The 18,888-nt window shown below is 45.2% G+C and overlaps 1 long non-coding RNA gene across 1 annotated transcript; it reads right to left on the reverse strand.

The window, feature by feature from the left end:
• Positions 1-13,546: 13,546 nt before the first annotated feature.
• LOC149451396 (uncharacterized) lies at positions 13,547-18,878 on the reverse strand. The gene is made up of 2 exons (XR_016315035.1): positions 15,729-18,878; positions 13,547-13,745 (listed from the first exon to the last, which is right to left on the reverse strand). It is a non-coding gene; the product is annotated as an uncharacterized LOC149451396 (long non-coding RNA).
• Between the last annotated feature and the right edge of the window lie 10 nt (positions 18,879-18,888).

Here is an 18,888-nt window from a genome sequence, read left to right on the forward strand (position 1 = left end):
AACAGTACAGGGATGACCAGAGACTGCGGACACAGTACAGGGATGACCAGAGACTGCGGACACAGTACAGGGATGACCAGAGACTGCGGACACAGTACAGGGATGACCAGAGACTGCGGACACAGTACAGGGATGACCAGAGACTGCGGACGCAGTACAGGGATGACCAGAGACTGCGGACGCAGTACAGGAGATGACCAGAGACTGCGGACGCAGTACAGGAGATGACCAGAGACTGCGGACGCAGTACAGGGGATGACCAGAGACTGCGGACGCAGTACAGGGGATGACCAGAGACTGCGGACAGTACAGGGGATGACCAGAGACTGCGGACAGTACAGGGATGACCAGAGACTGCGAACAGTACAGATGACTGCTGACCTTTGGGGAGGGAGGGGGAGCGGGTACCTGAATTTGACAGGTACCCGCTCTTACTTCCGCAGAGTTTTTTTTTTTATCTTACCTGTTCCTTTATCCAGCCGCGCGCTGTCTTCCCGGCTTCTGCTGTAGTGTGGGAGCTTGTCGGACAGCCGGATGCCCAGTGCGCATGCGCGAGAAGCGCTGCGCTTTGTGATTGGTCCGGTGGCTTCTGGAATCTGTCATGTGTCCCAGGTACCGCCTTACCATTCACAAAGAGCACTGCTTCTTGCGCATGCGCACTTGGGACCCGGCTGTCACGCACACTACAGAAGCCGGGAAGACAGCGCGCCGCTGGATAGAGGGACAGGTACGGTCCCACTGCAGAGCTGAGCGGCTGGCCCGGTATTCTGACACGGCGGCGGTGGAAATACCGGACCGGCCGCTCTATATTCGCTCCATAAGACGCACTGACATTTTCCCCCCTTTTTTGGGGGGAAAAAAAGTGCGTCTTATGGAGCGAAAAATACGGTATTCTCCTGGTGTGCCCACAGATAAGGCTCGGCGTGCCGGCTGTGGCATGCGTGCCACGGGTTCGCCATCACTGTGATAGACCAACACAAAGTGGCATATAATAGTGGAGTGGAAGGAAAATGATTAACTGTTTTCAAAATTTTTTACAAATAAATATCTGAAAAGTGTGGCATGCATTTGTATTCAGCCCCCTTTACTCTGCTACCCCTAACTAAAATCTAGTGGAACCATTTGCCTCCAGAAGTCACTTAATTTGTAAATAGAGTCCACCTGTGTAATTTAATTGCAGTATAAATACAGCTGTTCTGTGAAGCCCTCGGAAGTTTGTTAGAGAAGGCCAAGGAACACACCAGACAGTACAGGGATAAAGTTGTGGAGAAGTTTTAAAGCAGGGTTAGGTTATAAAAAAAAATATCCCAAGCTTTGAACATCTCATGGAGCACTGTTCAATCCATCATCTGAAAATGGAGAGAGTATGGCACAACTGCAAACCTACCAAGACATGGCTGTCCACCTAAACTGACTGGCCAGGCAAGGAGAGCATTAATCAGAGAAGCAGCCAAGAGGCCCATGGTAACTCTGGAGGAGCTGCAAGGATCCACAGCTCAGGCCTTTATAGAAGCGTGGTGTGATGGAGGGGTGGGTGAAACAGAACACACATGGAGAGCAGTGGGACACACCAGGCTTTTATTGAGTGGTTTGGAGGGCACACAATGAGTATAGCAAGGTTCTGGCAAAATAAGTTAAGTCCGTAGGACCGTCTGGGCCCACAACAGGAAGGCAGACTCTGGCAGGCAATGGGTCTCGAAAATGAACCCTGTAGGTTTCTGGGGTCACAGCATAGTATTGAAGCAGAGTCTGTTTGACCATATCATAGTTTCGATTCCATCGGGAGTCCATTGTCCGGTATGCAGCGGCAGTGCCCCCTTCCAGCAGGCCTACCAGGTGGTGCACCCAGTCCACGCGGGGCACTTCCAGCAATTGGCATAAATGTTCAAAATCTTGGAAAAATTCCTTCACATCTCTTGCAACTTTGAAAAATGGCTTAAAGTCCTTATGGGTCATCCCTGGTAGGTCAGGCATAAGGGCTCGTGGGCTGGAGGGGCCATCTGGTCCCCTGGGGTCCCTCAGGGTTTCCCTCTCATGAGCTCTTTGGATAGCTGCCCGTTTGTCATCCAAGGTGGCTTCTAGGCCGAGAATGGCCATCTCCTCCTCATACCAAGTGATCCAAGGGCTCCTGGGGCTTGGGCCATCTGACCCAGGAAATCTATTCTCAGGCTGTGGTGCGTCCATGCCGTCTGCCCTTTGAAGGCTGGCTTACTCAATAGCAGTGACCAGTTCATCTTTGGACAGGCCCCTGTAGGTAAGGCCTAGTTCTTGAGCCTTTTCTTGCAAACTTGCAACAGTCCAATTCCTGTATTCACTACCCTGGGTTAGGTCCAGGGTTAGGGGGCTGTTGCTCTCCATCCTCCTCTTCAGTGTTCTGATCCCACCGCTGCAACCAGTTTGTGACAGAGGGGTGGGTAGAACAGAACACATGCGGAGAGCAGTGGGACACACCAGGCTTTTGAGTGGTTTGGAGGGCACACGGAGTATAGCAAGGTTCTGGAAAAATGACCGTTAAGTCTGTAGCACCATCTGGGCCCACAACAGGCAGGCAGACTCTGACAGGCAGTGGGTTAAGCCTGAGTGGCGCACAACAGGGTGGCAGACTGGCAGGCAATGGGTTAAGCCTGAGTGGCGCACAACAGGGTGGCAGACTGGCAGGCAATGGGTTAAGTCCAAGTGGCACACAACATTGCGGCAGTCTCTGGCAGGAAATGGGTTACGTCTGAGTGGCACACAACAGGGAGGCAGAACTCTGGTGGGCAATAGGTTAAGCCCAGGTTGGATCCTCAGTGCAGGGGTTGGCACACAGCAGGGAGGCAGAGCAAAGAGGGTTAAGTCCTTGGCACAGGGTAGCAATTCAGGGACTCACCAGCCAGCAGTGGCCCCAGCAGAGGAAGTCTATACAGATAGGCACCAACTCCTCACGGGTCTTTGGAGGGCTGTGTCTTGGCCGCAGCTTCAAGACCACACAGGCAATGTAAAACCACAAGTCCCAGCAGTGCACAAAGCAAAGCACAGTTCAGTACATCTCCCAGCGAGACCAGCAGCCATGAGCTGCTCTGTCCATCCTGACTCAAGCTCTGCCCATTCTCCCCCATAGGGACATTATAGGGTCCTTTCAATTTGACCAAGCTTCAAGCCCCCGGTGCCAACATGTCTGGCTTTTCACAGCTACAGGACACTATGCTGTCTGTGCTCCCTGCTGAGATCTACCTCTTCTCCCACCCCCTGCAATGCACAGGAACTCCCAATAATTACAGTGGGTATCGAAAGTTTGGGCCCCCCAGCTAAAAATTTGTATTAATGTGCATAAAGAAGCCAAGGAAAGATGGAAAATCTCCAAAAGGCATCAAATTACAGATTAGACATTCTTATAATATGTTAACAAAAGTTAGATTTTATTTCCATCATTTACACTTTCAAAATGACAGAAAACAAAAAAATGGCGTCTGCAAAAGTTTGTGCACCCTGCAGAGTTAATATCTTGTACTGCCCCCTTTGGCAAGTATCACAGCTTGTAAACGCTTTTTGTAGCCAGCCAAGAGTCTTTCAATTCTTGTTTGAGGTATCTTTGCCCATTTTTCCTTACAAAAGTCTTCCAGTTCTTTGAGATTTCTGGGCTGTCTGTCACGCACTGCTCTTTTAAGGTCTATCCATAGATTTTCAATTATGTTGAGGTCAGGAGATTGTGAAGGCCATGGGAAAACCTTCAGTTTACGCCTCTTGATGTAATCCCCCGTGGATTTCGAGGTGTGTTTAGGATCATTATCCATTTGTAGAAGCCATCCTCTCTTTAACTTCAGCTTTTTCACAGATGGCATCAAGTTACCATCCAAAATTTGCTGAAATTTTATTGAATCCATTTTTCTTTCTACTCGTGAGATGTTCCTTGTGCCACTGGCTGCAACAGAACTCCAAAGCATGATTGATCCAACCCCATGCTAAACAGTTGGACAGAGGTTCTTTTCATTAAATTCTGTGCCCCTTCTCCAAACGTACCTTTGCTCATTCCGGCCAAAAAGTTCAATTTTAACCTCATCGGTCCACAGAACTTGTTTCCAAAATGCATAAGGCTTGTCTATATGTTCATTTGCAAAGTTCAAACGATGATTTTTGTGGTGAGGACGTAGAAGAGGTTTTCTTCTGATGACTCTTCCATGAAGACCATATTTGTACAAGTATCTCTTTATAGTGGAATAGTGTACCACAACTCCAGTGTCTGCCAGATCTTTCTGGAGGGATCGTGCAGTCAAACGTGGGTTTTGAATTGTTTTTCTCACAATCCTGCGAGTTGTTCTGTCTGATATTTTTCTTGGTCTTCCAGATCTTGCTTTAACTTCCACTGTTCCTGATGACTGCCATTTCTTAATTACATTCCGAACAGAGAATATTGACATCTGAAAACGCTTTGCTATCTTCTTATAGCCTTCTCCAGCTTTGTGAGCGTCAACTATTTTCAGTTTCAGTTTTCTAGACAACTACTTAGAAGAACCCATGGTGCTGATTGTTGGGGCAAGGTCAGATGAGTCTGGGCATTTAAAACCTTTGAGATTGACATCACCTGGTCTTCCCAGACGATGATTGAGAACAATCCATGACACTGGCAGGTCTCAGCTTGGCAAAGGGGGCAGTGCATGCTATAAATTCTGCAGGGTGCACAAACTTTTGCAGATGCAATTTTTTTGTTTTCTGTTATTTTGAAAGTGTAAATGATGGAAATAAAATCTAACTTTTTTTGACATATTATAAGAATGTCTAATCTGTAATTTGATGCCTTTTGGAGATTTTTCCATCTTTCCTTGGCTTCTTTATGCACATTAATACAAATTTTTAGCTGGGGTGCCCAAACTTTTGATCCCCACTGTAACTGAGCAGACAAGCTGACTGTTTGACACACTTATTGTTTTTAACAACACAGAAATAAAATATTTAGGCTCTTCGTCACAACCGGCAAGAAGAAAGCCATTGTTGAAAGAAAGCCATAAGAGGTCCCATTTGCAGTTTGCGAGAAGTTATGTGGAGACACAGCAAACATGTGGAAGGAGGTGGTCTGGTCAGATGAGACCAAAATTTTACTTTTGCGCCTAAAGGAAAACGCTGTGTGTGGTGGAAAACTAACATGGCTTATCACCCTGAACACACCATCCCCACTGTGAAACATGGTGTCAGGAATGGACTTGCCAATAGTGGTGGGACTCACCTGCCTTGTGGGCTGCAGTACCAGGGCTGGCCAGCGGGTGCTCTCAACAACCAGAGGTTCACTTCGGCAATTAGCCATCACCTAGGGCTGATTGCAGTTGTATTTAAGGGATGGCCAGACCTGCAGTCTGTGCCTTGGTGTGTGTTTTTCCATGGGCCCCTGTACCTTGTAACCTGCATTCCTGTTCCTGCCTGACTTGTTGCCGACCCTGCCTGATCCTGACCTCTGCTGACTTCTCCTGTTTTATCCCTGGCTTGTGACCCTGACCATTCTCTCCGCCTGCTCCTCCTGTACCTACCTGCCCGATAGTTATTGACCCGGCCTGCCTGACTACGTTGTGCTCTATATGTGTATGTACCTGTGTATCTATACCAGTTTAGGTTTGGGTTTGTTTCACCTTGTTGTATGTATTTGTGTTAGCTTGGGGTTTGGTGCACTGCGTTTATGTTTGTATTGTTAGTCTTAATAAATTGTCTTGTTTATACCATATCTGGAGCCTGTGTTTCCCTGTGTCAGTACACACATCTCTGGTCACACCCGCATCCCTGACACATGGTGGTAGCAGTATCGTGTTGTGGAGATACTTTTCTTCAGCAGGGACAGGGAAGCTGGTCAGAGTTGATGGGAAGATGGATGGAGCCAAATACAGGGCAATCTTAGAAGAAAACCTTTTAGAGTCTGCTAAAGACTTGAGACTGGGGTGGAGGTTCACCTTCCAGCAGGACAACGACCCTAAACATACAGCCAAAGCTGCAATGGAATGGTTTAGATCAAAGCATATTCATGTGTTAGAATGGCCCAGTCATAGTCCAGACCTATATCCAACTGAGAATCTGTAGCAAGACTTGAAAATTGCTGTTCAGACACTCTCCATCCAATCTGACAGAGCTTGAGCTATTTTGCAAAGAAGAATGGGCAAAAATTTCACTCTCTAGATGTGCAAAGCTGGTAGAGACATCCCAAAAAGACTTGCAGCTGTAATTGCAGCAAAAGGTGGTTCTACAAAGCATTGACACCGGGGAGCTAAATACAAATTCATGCCACACTTTTCAGATATTTATTTGTGAAAAATGTTGAAAACCATTTATCATTTTCCTTCCACTTCACAATTATGTGCCACTTTGTGTTAGTCTATCACAAAATCCCAATAAAATACGTTTCCGTTTTTGGTTGTAACATGACGAAATGTGGAAAATATCCAGGGGTATGAATACTTTATTCAAGGCACCGTATGTTACATATTTGCGCAAATGCAAATCTTCAGGGAAAAAATACACATATATTTTAGTGCAGAAAAACACAATTTAAAACCTAGTTTTTGGTAAACCTAACAGGATGATGTTGCACCCAGTAAATAGATACCAACCATTTTATGATTTGTGAAAAGGCGACAGGTTATCAGTTTATAGTTAAACATGAGCGCTGGTTCTAGAATTATTGTGGCATACCTCACATGCGTGCTGCAACCACCATTTACGTATGCATGTGAGACTTGGGTGTTTGTATTTGGAAGGGGGAACTGAGATACTTTACTTTTTTTTTTTTTTTTTTTTCATTTTGTTAATTTTTTACACTTTTTTTTCTTTAAATATTTTTTAATTCAACTTTATTGCTTTCCCAAGGGATGAACAGCATCCCTTGGTGATAGCTTGGGCAGTTTCAGGTACTTTTTATGGAAAGATCTGCGGTCTATTTGTTGTGGTGTTACTTATGAAAAACAATATAATGGTTTGTAATGGAAGGGCTACGTGAATTATAAATTATTCATAAAAGGGGCAATTAAAATGTCATGGTGTTACACATTAAAAACAATGTGATGCATTCTAATGGAGGGGCTATGTGAATGGCTCCAGCCATTATGGCGTATCTAAATACCTTGAGCAACAATATTAAACCTCAAGAAAATATACCCATCACAGTATTAATCTGAGTTCCTCGAAGTTAATGTGATATACCAAATATATAAATATCTACAAGTTGGTAGATAAATGAGGATAATTTATTTATATACAGTGGCTATAAAAAGTCTACACACTCCTGTTAAAATGTCAGGTTTCTGGGGGCGTGTCCAAGATGGCGACCAGAGCGGCCGCATAATCCGGAGCTCCGTTGCCGACCCATACAATCCACCGCCATCCGTGCTGCTGCGGACCACGGCGGAGCGGCTGGAACTTTAGGTGCTTCCCCTGTGCCTGGGAGAGAGGCCCCGGAGGATATCTCCGCCATCTGTGGCGGCGGACTCGCGCGGCCGCATGGTCCGGGACTCCGGAGGTTCGTGTCTGCATCCGCTGCCATCCGGGTGGCGGCGGATCTCCCTGGGACATCGGTGACACCCTCTGCATCCCCTGGGCCTGGGGGAGAGGCGGCGCAGCATATTGCCGTTCCCTGTGGCTGCGGCCTACTGCATCCGGTCCGGACCTCCTCCCCCTCACATCCGAGCCACGGTGAGTGCAGGAGGCTGGTGGATACTGACCATCCTGTCCCCCTTCGGTGACTCGGGAGACGGGACTCCCGCCCACCACTCCAGGGACCCCCTTCCTCTGTGATTGCGGCCTTTGCTGGGCCCAGAAGCCCACTGAGGCCTATATACTGCCCTGGAGGGGTGCATGGGCTGACTAGATTTGCCCTGGAGGACTCTTAGGCCATCATGAGGGATCCTCTGATCTATGCTTGCCCCCCGTTCCTCCCAGATCCTTGAGCTATTAATGGGGTGCACCACGGCCTATGTCCACTCTACATCCTCACAGCTTGCTAACTGTATTTACAATATAAAGTTTTTTCGGATAAGCTTGACAGCGTTTATGTAAATACAACCCTAGACCTGATTCGGGCGTTATAGGTCCCCTGGGGTCAATATCTCCTTTTGTTATCCACTTTCCAGTTGATCACCCCCAGGAGACTCCCTGTATGCCGTCCACCAAGAAAAAGAAGGGACAAGCTCAAAAGTCCCTCACGACATATCTACTTAAGACACACGAGATTTGCAACATGTCTCCAGGTGACGCGGAACGAGCATCCCCATCCGAACCCATGCAGGATATCGCAGCTCCTTCATTAACTCAGGTCAGTGAAGATGCACAGCAACTTACAAAGGGTGACCTGGAATCTTGCTTGGAAACCATGTACACCAAACTGGCCGCCAAATTCCAATCAGAATTACACAAAAGCACTAATGTTCTTTCTCAGGAAATAGCCACATTGGGCTCTAGAACCGATCGCTTGGAAACTAAACATGATGAACTTAGCCTGGCCTATGGGGACCTTTCCAGAGAACATGATCATCTACAAACGGCCTTTTTACAGTTGCAGGCACAGGTTGAGGACCTTGATAATCGCAACCGCAGAAATAATCTGCGAGTCAGGGGAATTCCGGAATCTCTATCTGATCTCTCACAAACCGTTACCAAGCTATTCAAATCTCTCCTTCCAGATTGCATCTCCGGGTCCTTTGCCTGTGATCGCATCCATAGAGCGCTGCGCCCTAAACCCCCTAGTGATAAACCACCTAGGGACATTGTTCTGTGTCTAAAGGATTTCCTGACCAAAGAAGACATACTCAGAGCTGCTCGCAATACTCCAACGATCTCTTTTGAAGGCTCGGTTTTACAAATTTTTCCAGATGTTTCTCCGACTACGTTGGAGAAGCGCAGGAAAATGAAGGAGGTTACAACGGCTCTTTTCAGCTCGTATTTGTTATAAATGGGGCTTCCCTTTTAAGTTGATAGTTCCACATAATGGGAGCACATATATTGCTACATCCCTTCCTGAAGGCAGAGAGATCCTGACCAAGTTGGGCCTGGCGGGTGCCCCATCGCTTCAGCGTCCTCCCTCTACACCTCGTGTCTCTCCTATCTGGCACACTCCATCTCCACGGAGGGACAGGAGGAGGGCCCGACAAGAACTAGGCTGATGGGACCATGCCTTCCTGCCTATTATTACTTGTATCGATGTTCCTGGTCCGCGGTTTCCCTTGATTGGGCTAGGAGGCAACCCACAGGGTTTCTATTTTTCAGCGTCCCCTACACCTTGGGGATGTGTGTTTTTGTGGACGCTATTGTGCTGTTTCTGTGTTTCTATGGACTATGTATGCTCTCTCGTTGATAACTGGATGTGTTTAAGTCTAACAAGGGTCTTCGGGCCCTCTGACTGTCGCCCACTGATTCATGGTCTCACAACTCTTGGACACGTTACCCCACCCTGCCTCCTGACATGACCGGAGGAATCATCGCCCGATTGTGGGGTGACGGCTCCATTTTTCATGTGTTATGGAGACAGGGTTTGGGCCCGATTGGCCCTTTGATGTTGAAATTTTTTGTTTTTTCAGGTACAGCTAATTGCCTGCCTGATCCATGTGTCTCAGTTACTCTTTTCATTGTAGAAGCTATCATTGCTTCACTTTTACTGTTTTTTGTCTTTTTTTTCCTCAAAACTTTAGTGCATGATGTTGGCTTGATGCCGGTGTGTGGACGTCACGACCCCCATTTTGGGGTCTGGATGTCCCCCAGACTGGTAATGCTACCCGTAAGTCTATTTGTTACGGACTTGAAGGTCCTTACATCTAGCCAAATAATTCGAGTATATGTCTTGTCAATGTGTATTTTTTTGCTGATAGTAATAATTTTTGCATATTATGGTGATTCAATGTATCTCGCATAATGTCCAGGGTTTCAATTCGCCAAAAAAGCGCAAAACAGCCTTTCTCCAATATAGGCGATTAGTTGCTAAAATTATTTTATTTCAAGAAACACATTTTGCAGCCGCAAAACACCCGACATATTTCCATAAATCCTATAGACAAGGGTATTATACTTTACACTCCTCCAAGAGTAGAGGGGTGGCCATTTTTCTGCATAATTCAATCCCCTTTGAGGTTCAACATGTGTACCGTGATCCAGACAGTAGGTTTATTATTCTTAAGGGCACCCTTTCAGGCCGAGAACTTACAATAGCAAATGTTTACGCACCGAATTTGGCACAAGCTACCTTTTTCTCAAAATTTTTTGATGTTCTTGATAGATTTTTGTCACCCCCTCTGTTGGTGGGTGGTGATTTCAACCTGGTAGCAAATCACCCTTGCACTCTTCCCACGCCTTCCCAAAATCACTTACTAAAAAACTAGATGCCCTCCAGTTAGTAGATGCCTGGAGGGCACATAATGTAGGAGCTAGGGAATATTCATTTTATTCTCACCCACATGACTCTTATGCTAGATTAGACTATATTTATTGCACCCCTATTTTATTAGCAAACTCTAGGATAGCTAACATCCACTTGAGTCCTTGGTCGGATCACAATATTATAGCCTTGTCTATCACATGTATGGGACTTGCACCCACTCCCTTCTCATGGAGACTCAATGATTCTATGCTTACGGATGTTGACTCCCGCCATGAAGTGGCTACATCTATTTTGGAATATTTTCAATCTAATTCGACTCCTGACATTTCTCCAGCCACATTATGGGTAGCCCATACGGCGGTCCTACGAGGCCGCCTTATTTCTATGGCTTCATCCAGAAATAGAAAACGATGGCAGCAAATTCTGCTTCTTACCAGAGAGTTGGAAGCACATTACCGAAGTCATATTGCTAACCCATCTCTTCTTAATAAACAGTTATTATCTCAAAAGCGCTTAGAATTGAATACTCTGCTATCCCAAAAAACTGAAAAAGCTCTCCGCTAGTCAAAAGCCTCGTTTTTGTTACATAGCAACTCGGCTTCCACTATGTTTGCAAGGAAACTGAATCACTCCATGCGCCCCCCACATATTTATAAATTGCGTACTAACTCGGGTGCTATCTCATCTCTGCCTCAGGAGGTTTTGGGCATTTTTGAAAACTTTTATTCTAACCTATTAGCCTCTCCACGGTCGGACTCTGTTTCACCAGCAGCCTCGTGGCTGGATTCTATACCTCTCCCTGCTCTTACACCTTCTCAAGTTGCTTCTCTTAATGCCCCCTGCACTCTGGAGGAGATAACTCGTGCAATTAGCGCCCTAAAAAGCTCTACTGCGCCAGGTCCGGACGGGTTCACTGCTAGTTATTACAAACATTTTGCCTCTACTTTGGCTCCCTATCTGATAACTTTATTTAATGATGTTTTGCAGGGGGGTAGGTTCCCGGAGGAGATGCTGTTGGCTAACATGTCTTTAATACCCAAACCACAGAGAGACCACAGCTTACCACAAAATTATAGACCTATCTCAGTAATGAATAATGATCTGAAAATATTTAGCCGAATTTTGGCGGACAGGTTGGCCCCTATTATCTCCTCTTTGGTCTCTCCGGACCAATCTGGATTTATCCCTGACAGATTTATCACTGATAATATTCGCCTCACGCTCAATGTTATTCAAGATGCCAATTTACATTCTAAAGAGGTCCTGCTGATGAGTCTGGATATAAACAAGGCCTTTGACAGTGTTCTTTGGCCCTATATGTTTTCCTTGCTACGAAAAATGGGCTTTAATGACGAATTTTTAGCCGGTATACACGCCCTATATGACTCTCCGAAGACAAGAATTCAGCTCCCTGGCTGCAATTCAGACTTTTTCACATTGAGTAGAGGTACCCGTCAGGGCTGTCCCCTTTCACCCCTTTTATTTGCACTGGTGTTGGAACCCTTGGCAGTAGCGATCAGATCACACCCGGATATTTCAGGCTACCCATTGTTAGTCTCACAATTTAAAATGAGCATGTATGCTGATGATGTTATGCTTTTTCTTACTAACCCGTTGACTTCATTGCCTAATTTATGTGCCATACTGAATGATTTTGCTATAACGTCAGGTCTTACTGTTAATTTTACCAAATCGGTGGTTATGCCGGTTAATATTCCTGATTCCCTAAGTGCATCTCTCCGCAGTTCTTTTCCATTCCGCTGGTCTACAGACCGGATATCCTATTTAGGTATTAATCTCACTCCCAGTTATTCAGATATGTTTGCTGCTAATTATCCACCGTGTATATCACGTCTATCTACTCTACTGAGGATTTGGCATGGTTATCCTATTTCCTTCTTGGGTAGAGTCACGGCTGTTAAAATGAATATTTTGCCTAAACTTCTTTATCTTTTTAGAGCACTTCCAGTTCCAGTCTCAAAAACGTTTCTGAACCAATTTCAGCGGACCATTAATAATTTTATCTGGGGTAATAAGCGTGCACGTTTTGCCTCAGTGATTTTATACCGCTCACAACGGACTGGAGGCCTCGGTCTTCCCAATTTTTGGCTATATTACCTTTCGGCTCGTTTTGCGCAGCTATCACAATGGGCAACTATTAACTCTCAGATCCCATGGGTCAAGTTTGAATCTCAGTCCATACGCCCATTCTACTTACCGAGCATTTTGTGGTCCAGGGTCTCTCCATGTTCACTTACCTTTTATAACTCCATAGTGACCCATTCAATGACACTTTGGTCCACATACAAATTTAAATTAAATTTGGTCTCTCTTATTCCCCCTGGTATTTCATTTTTTGGTGATCCAACTTTTGCACCAGCTTTTTCTTCTCCTCAACTGTTTCGTTGGTGGTATGATCAATCTCTTATCAGATTATCTGATTTTCAAAGAGGAGGATCTTACATTAACTTTGATATGCTGCGCGCGCTTTTTGATATTCCCCTTCGCAAGTACCATCGTTACCGACAGATTAGACACTTTTTTGAATCACATTTTGGCCTTACACCGTCTTCTCCGGTTTCCTTTTTTGAACGTACCAGCCGTGACTCTCCCAGGGGTAGGGGTCTTATTTTCAATTTTTATCACCAATCTTTACTTTGTCTTTTTCATACGCCTCCGTTGTACCGACAAAGGTGGGAGGAGGATAGTGGTACCACTTTTTCGGATGAGGATTGGGATTCCATGGTGGATAATATCTGTAAAAGCTCTCGATCTCTTTCTGTTCATGAAACGGCCCTTAAGGTTTTAACTAGATGGTATTATACCCCATCAAGACTACATAGATTGTACCCACAAACGTCCCCTCTATGTTTTCGGGGCTGTGGTCTTACAGGCACTTTTGGTGCATATATTTTGGGATTGCCCGTCCATATCTTTGATTTGGCGCAGGATATCCGAGGTGGCCACCTCACTGGCGGGTACCCCAGTATGCTTATCTATTCAGACTTGTCTATTGGGGGCTCATATCCCAGGGGTCCCTGATGCCATTATGAGATTGATACATACTATTTGTATTGCCACTTTATGGTCTATTGCCTTACACTGGAGATCCAATACTGTACCTTTGGCCTCCATCCTACACAGAATTGATGCTGTAATGCTCATGGAACGCATTCATTATACTCTGCTGGATAAGATGCACTTATTTGATAAAAAATGGGAGTCATGGAGGGATTATAGACATTTATTGCATGATTAATAACGTTTTCAGTAAACAATGACTGACAGATACTGTTGACAGACGTATCATTCAATTTCTCTTATCAACGTATTTCATGTACTTGCAATCTACTTTTCTTCTGTTTCTTCTCTTCCTTATTATAATATATTTTTCTGAATTGTACTTTTCAAAAGTGCCTTGTTTTTGCTGTTAATATTTGAAAATGTGCTGTTATTTTATTGTCTACTTATATTCAATAAAATCGTTTGTAAACAAAAAAAAATGTCAGGTTTCTGTGATGTAAAAAAATGAGACCAAGATAAATAAGTTCAGAACTTTTCCCACCTTTAATGTAACCTATAAACTGTACAACTCAGTTGAACAACAAACTGAAATCTTTTAGGTGGAGGGAAGTAAAAATAAAAAACTAAAATATGGCTGCATAAATGTGCACACCCTTATCTAATACTTTATTGAAGCACCTTTTGATTTTATTACAGCACTCAGTCTTTTTTGGGTATGATTCTATCAGCATGGCACATCTTGACTTGGCAATATTTGCCCACTCTTCCTTGCAAAAACACTCCAAATCTGTCAGATTGCGAGGGCATCTCCTGTGCACAGCCCTATTTAGATCACCCTATAGATTTTCGATCGGATTCAGGTCTGGGCTCTGGCTGGGCCATTCCAAAACTTTCATCATCTTCTGGTGAAGCCATTCCTTTATTGATTTGGATGTATGATTTGGGTCGTCATGCTGAAAATGAAGTTCCTCTTTATGGTCAGCTTTCTAGCAGAAGCCTGAAGGCTTTGTGCCTATATTGGCTGGTATTTGGAACTGTTCATAATTCCCTCTACCTTGACTAAGGCCCCAGTTCCAGCTTGAAGAAAAACAGCCCCAAAGCATGATGCTGCCACCACCATGCTTCACTGTGGGTATGGTGCTCTTTTAGTGATGTGCAGTGTTATTTTTGCGCCAAACATATCTTTTTGAATTATGGCCAAAAATTCAACCTTGGTTTCATCATACCATAACACATCTTCCCACATGCTTTTGGGAGACGTCAGATGTGTTTTTGCAAAATTTAGCTGGGGTTGGATGTTTTTCTTTGTAAGAACAGGCTTTTGTCTTGCCACTCTACCCCATAGCCCAGACATATGAAGAATATGGGAGATTGTTGTAACATGTACCACACAGCCAGTACTTGCCAGATATTCCTGCTTCTTTAATATTGCTGTACGCCTCTTGGCAACCTCCCAGACCAGTTTTCTTCTCGTCTTTTTTTGGAGGGACGTCCATTTTTTTGGTAATGTCACTGTTGCGCCACATTTCCTCCACTTGATGATTACTGTCTCCACTGTATTCCATGGTATATCTAATGCCTTGGAAATTCTTTTGTACCCTTCTCCTGATTGATACCTTTTAACAATGAGATCCCTCTGATGCTTTGGAAGCTCTCTGCGGACCATGGCTTTTGCTGTAGGATGCGACTAAGAAAATGTCAGGAAAGACCTACTACAACAGCTGAACTTTATTTGGAGTTAATCAGAGACACTTAAATAGGAGTCAGTACGCACCTGCCATCATTTAAACATTATTTTGAAAATGATTGCTTAATTCTGATTACAGCTACATCCCCAGTTGGATGGAGGGTGTGCACACTTATGCAACCACATTATTTTTAGTTTTTTATATGTACCCCCCCCCCCCTAAAAGATTTCAGTTTGTTTTTCAATTGAGTTGTACAGTTTATAGGTCACATTAAAGGTGGAAAAAGTTGTGAAATGATTTATCTGTGTAATTTTTTTTTACATCACAGAAACCTGACATTTTAACAGGGGCGTGTAGACTTTTTATAACCTCTGAACTGGTGATTTGCAGTTCATATACAAAGGTGTCTGCGCTTTTGCAAGTAGCAACTTGAGATGGCCGCATGCTGAACTTGCTGCTCATCGCCCGGACACATCTTACAGCCTCCCGGAGGGCTCACCACCAGTCCCATCACCCAGCCACGGACACCCGTGGCCTCAGGGTACCCCATGGGGAAGTGCAAAATGCCCACCTGGGCATCTAGCGCAAAACAGGTGGACAGGGACCCAGACCAGGCCGGCCTGCCCAGCTCCATCTTGGAGGCCCTGGCCATGAGCACAAATCCCTTGTCACAACTAGTAGCGGACGATTCTGCTCACCTCCCAGAGACAGGGGAGAGTCGAGAAGAGCCCCTGATGCCTCCTCTACCAGCCATGTGGGATGCCGATCTCCTGACTTGCTTTAAGGCTATGTTCCAAACCGAGTTACCGACTGCCACGTCTAAGTTGGCTGCGCTGCTGACCAAGGAGATCCGCGAGTTGGGGTCCCACACGAATGACTTAGAAGACAAGATGATGGCTGCCACAATGGTCCTGGAGAACAATGAACAAGATCTCACTGATCTTAAGAGAGACTTAGAAGCAACCCTGCCTCGTCAGGAGGACTTTGAGAATCGGTTCTGCAGAAGGGACCTGTGCCTCCGGGGCATCCCTAAGTTGGTAACCAACTTCACTTCCACAGCTACTGCCCTGTTTTAGGAACTGGTGCCAGCTATCCCTATTGATCGCCTGGAGTTTGACCGCATTCCACAGGGCCCTGGGCCCCAAGAGAACGGAAGGTCTGCCTCGCAACATAATCATCAAGTTTACATGCTATCGCACCAAGGAAACTCTCCTGCAAGCGGCCAGGGATAAGCCAAACCACCGGTTCCAAGGCCACTGCTACTAAGTCTTTCCACTTCTAGCTTTCTTTCTCCTTCAGAGGCCGCAGCAGAAGAGGCACAATCTGTCCTCTTCTCCATCTACTCCCATCTGGTGAAGCGCCCAGCAAAAATCCACCGCCTTGCTGTCTCCTGCCAGCCTACTGAGCCACTCGTGGGAGAAGGCAAGAGGTCACCAATACTCTATCCCCAGCACCCCTTCTGCATCCAGCTGCCCATGCTCAGACCTGGGATGAACCTTGGTGCTGTAAGTCTTGCTTGCTCCATCTTGACCCAGCTGGGTCCTTTTGCCACTAACCTCCATGATAAAACCTCAGGCAGAGGAGGTGAACTCTCCCCCCTATTGATTCAGCTATGGCTGCACCATTGCACCCTTCTCCCTTTTTTTTCTTTGCTGTACCATTATGTTCCCCCTTTTACTTTTGAGCCCTCACCACCCTACTCCTACAGTTTCTCCCTTAGCGAATCTGACTGGGGAGCTGCACTCTCCCCTACCATAGCCTGGTGACTGGCTACTGACATTCAACCAGCCCCCTGGGGCCTACTCTAACCCTCTACCTTATTCCTCAAGGCCCAAGACTGCAGTATTTTCACAGTGAGAAGGAATGGACTTTGATCCCCTCCATGTGAAGAATCCCATTAGCCAAGACTTTCCAATCTATGGATGCACTAAAACACCCATCACCCCCTGGACATGGACTCCCAACACTCTCTTCCCTCCTCTCCCTCTTGGCCCCCTGAAATGCTCTTAGCTCCTCATTCCCATGTCCATGTTGCTGGACGCTTGTCCCTTCCTCCCAGGAATATATATATATATATATATATCTTACAGTTTGTTTATGATGATTGTATGAGATTGCTACTGGTCCCTTCTCCTACCAGGCTGACTTGGCTGACACGGGCAGGGAAGGCCTAATCTTCTTCGTGAATATTCAATTCTAAATTCAAATTCTCTTTGGGAATCACACGTAGGATCATTTACAGCTGGGTCCATATATATTTGGACACAGGCACAATTTTAGTTTTTTTCAGGTATTCACCAAAACATATTTAAGCTTTGGTTATATAATGGATATGGCCTGAAAGTGCACACTCTCAGGTTTAATTTGAGGGTATGTACGTCCAAATTGGAGGAAGGGATTAGGAATTACAGCTCTTAAGAATAGCCACCCCCCCTTTTTCAAGGGACCAAAAGTAATTGGACAATTAAAAGCTGTTTGATGGCCAGGTGTGGGCTACTCCTTTGTTACTACTTCTTCAATTAAGCAGGTAAAAGGTCTGGAGTTGATTCTAAGTGTGGTATTTGCATTTGGAATCTATTGCTGTGAACCTACATCATGCGTTCAAAGGAGCTGTCCATGTAAGAGAAACAGGCCATTGCAAGGCTTCAAAAGCAAAACAAATCCATCAGAGAGATAGCAGCAACATTACGAGTGGCCACATCAACAGTTTAGTACATTCTGAGGAAAGAAGAATGCACTGGTGAGCTCAGCAACATCAAAAGGCATGGACGTCCATGGAAGACAACAGTGGTGGATGATCGCAAGATCCTCTCTCTGGTAAAGAAAAACCCATTCACAACATTCAGACAAGTGAAGGACACTCTCCAGGAGGTGGGCGTATCATTGTCAAAGTCTACAATCAAGAGAAGACTTCACAAGAGCAAATACAGAGGGTTCACCACAAGCTGCAAACCATTCATAAGGCTGAAGAATAGAAAAGCCAGATTAGACTTTGCCAAAAAACATCTAAAAAAGCCAGACCAGTTCAGGAAAAGCATTCTTTGGACGAATGAAACTAAGATTAATCTGTATCAGAATGACGGGAAGAAAAAGTGTGGCGACGGCTTGGAACAGCTCATGATCCAAAGTACACAATGTCATCTGTAAAACATGGTGGAGGCAGTGTGATGGCATGGGCATGCATGGCTTTCAGTGGCACTGGGTCATTGGTGTTGATGATGTGACAAGCAGCTGGATGAATTCTGCAGTGCTTAGAGAGATAATGTCAGCCCAGATTCAGCCAAATGCAACAAAGTTGATCCAAAACGCACTGCAAAAGCAACCCAGAAGCTTGTGGAATATTCTGCAATGGCCGAGTCAATCACCTGATCTCAACCCAATTGAGCATGCATTTCACTTGCTGAAGGCTAAACTAAAGGCAGAAAGACCATGAACAAAGAACTGAAGACAGCTGCAGTTAGAGCCTGGCAAAGCATCAGAAAGGAGGAAACCCAGTCTTTGGTAATGTCCATGGGCTCCAGACTTCAGGTAGTCATTGCCAGTAAAGGATTCTCAACAAAATATTAAAAATGAACATTTTGTTTATTATATTCATTTGTCCAATTACATTTGAGCCCCTGAAAATGGAGGGACTGTGTATAAAAATTGTTGCAGTTCCTAAAAGTTGTGTTTGATATTTATGTTCAACCCCTTGAATTAAAGCTGAAAGTCTGCACTTCAAATTAATTTGGATTGTTCTGTTTTAATGTGTTCTGATGGCATACAAAGCCAAATATATATGGACCTAACTGTTTATGTCCCCACCCCACCAGCTGCTCCACCCTCACATTTTTTCCCACATCTTTACCTATCCCCCCT

Source organism: Staurois parvus, unplaced genomic scaffold (assembly GCF_062004578.1).
Source record: "Staurois parvus isolate SC_StPar_1 unplaced genomic scaffold, SC_StPar_1.0 ptg000541l, whole genome shotgun sequence".
Lineage (NCBI taxonomy): Eukaryota > Metazoa > Chordata > Amphibia > Anura > Ranidae > Staurois > Staurois parvus.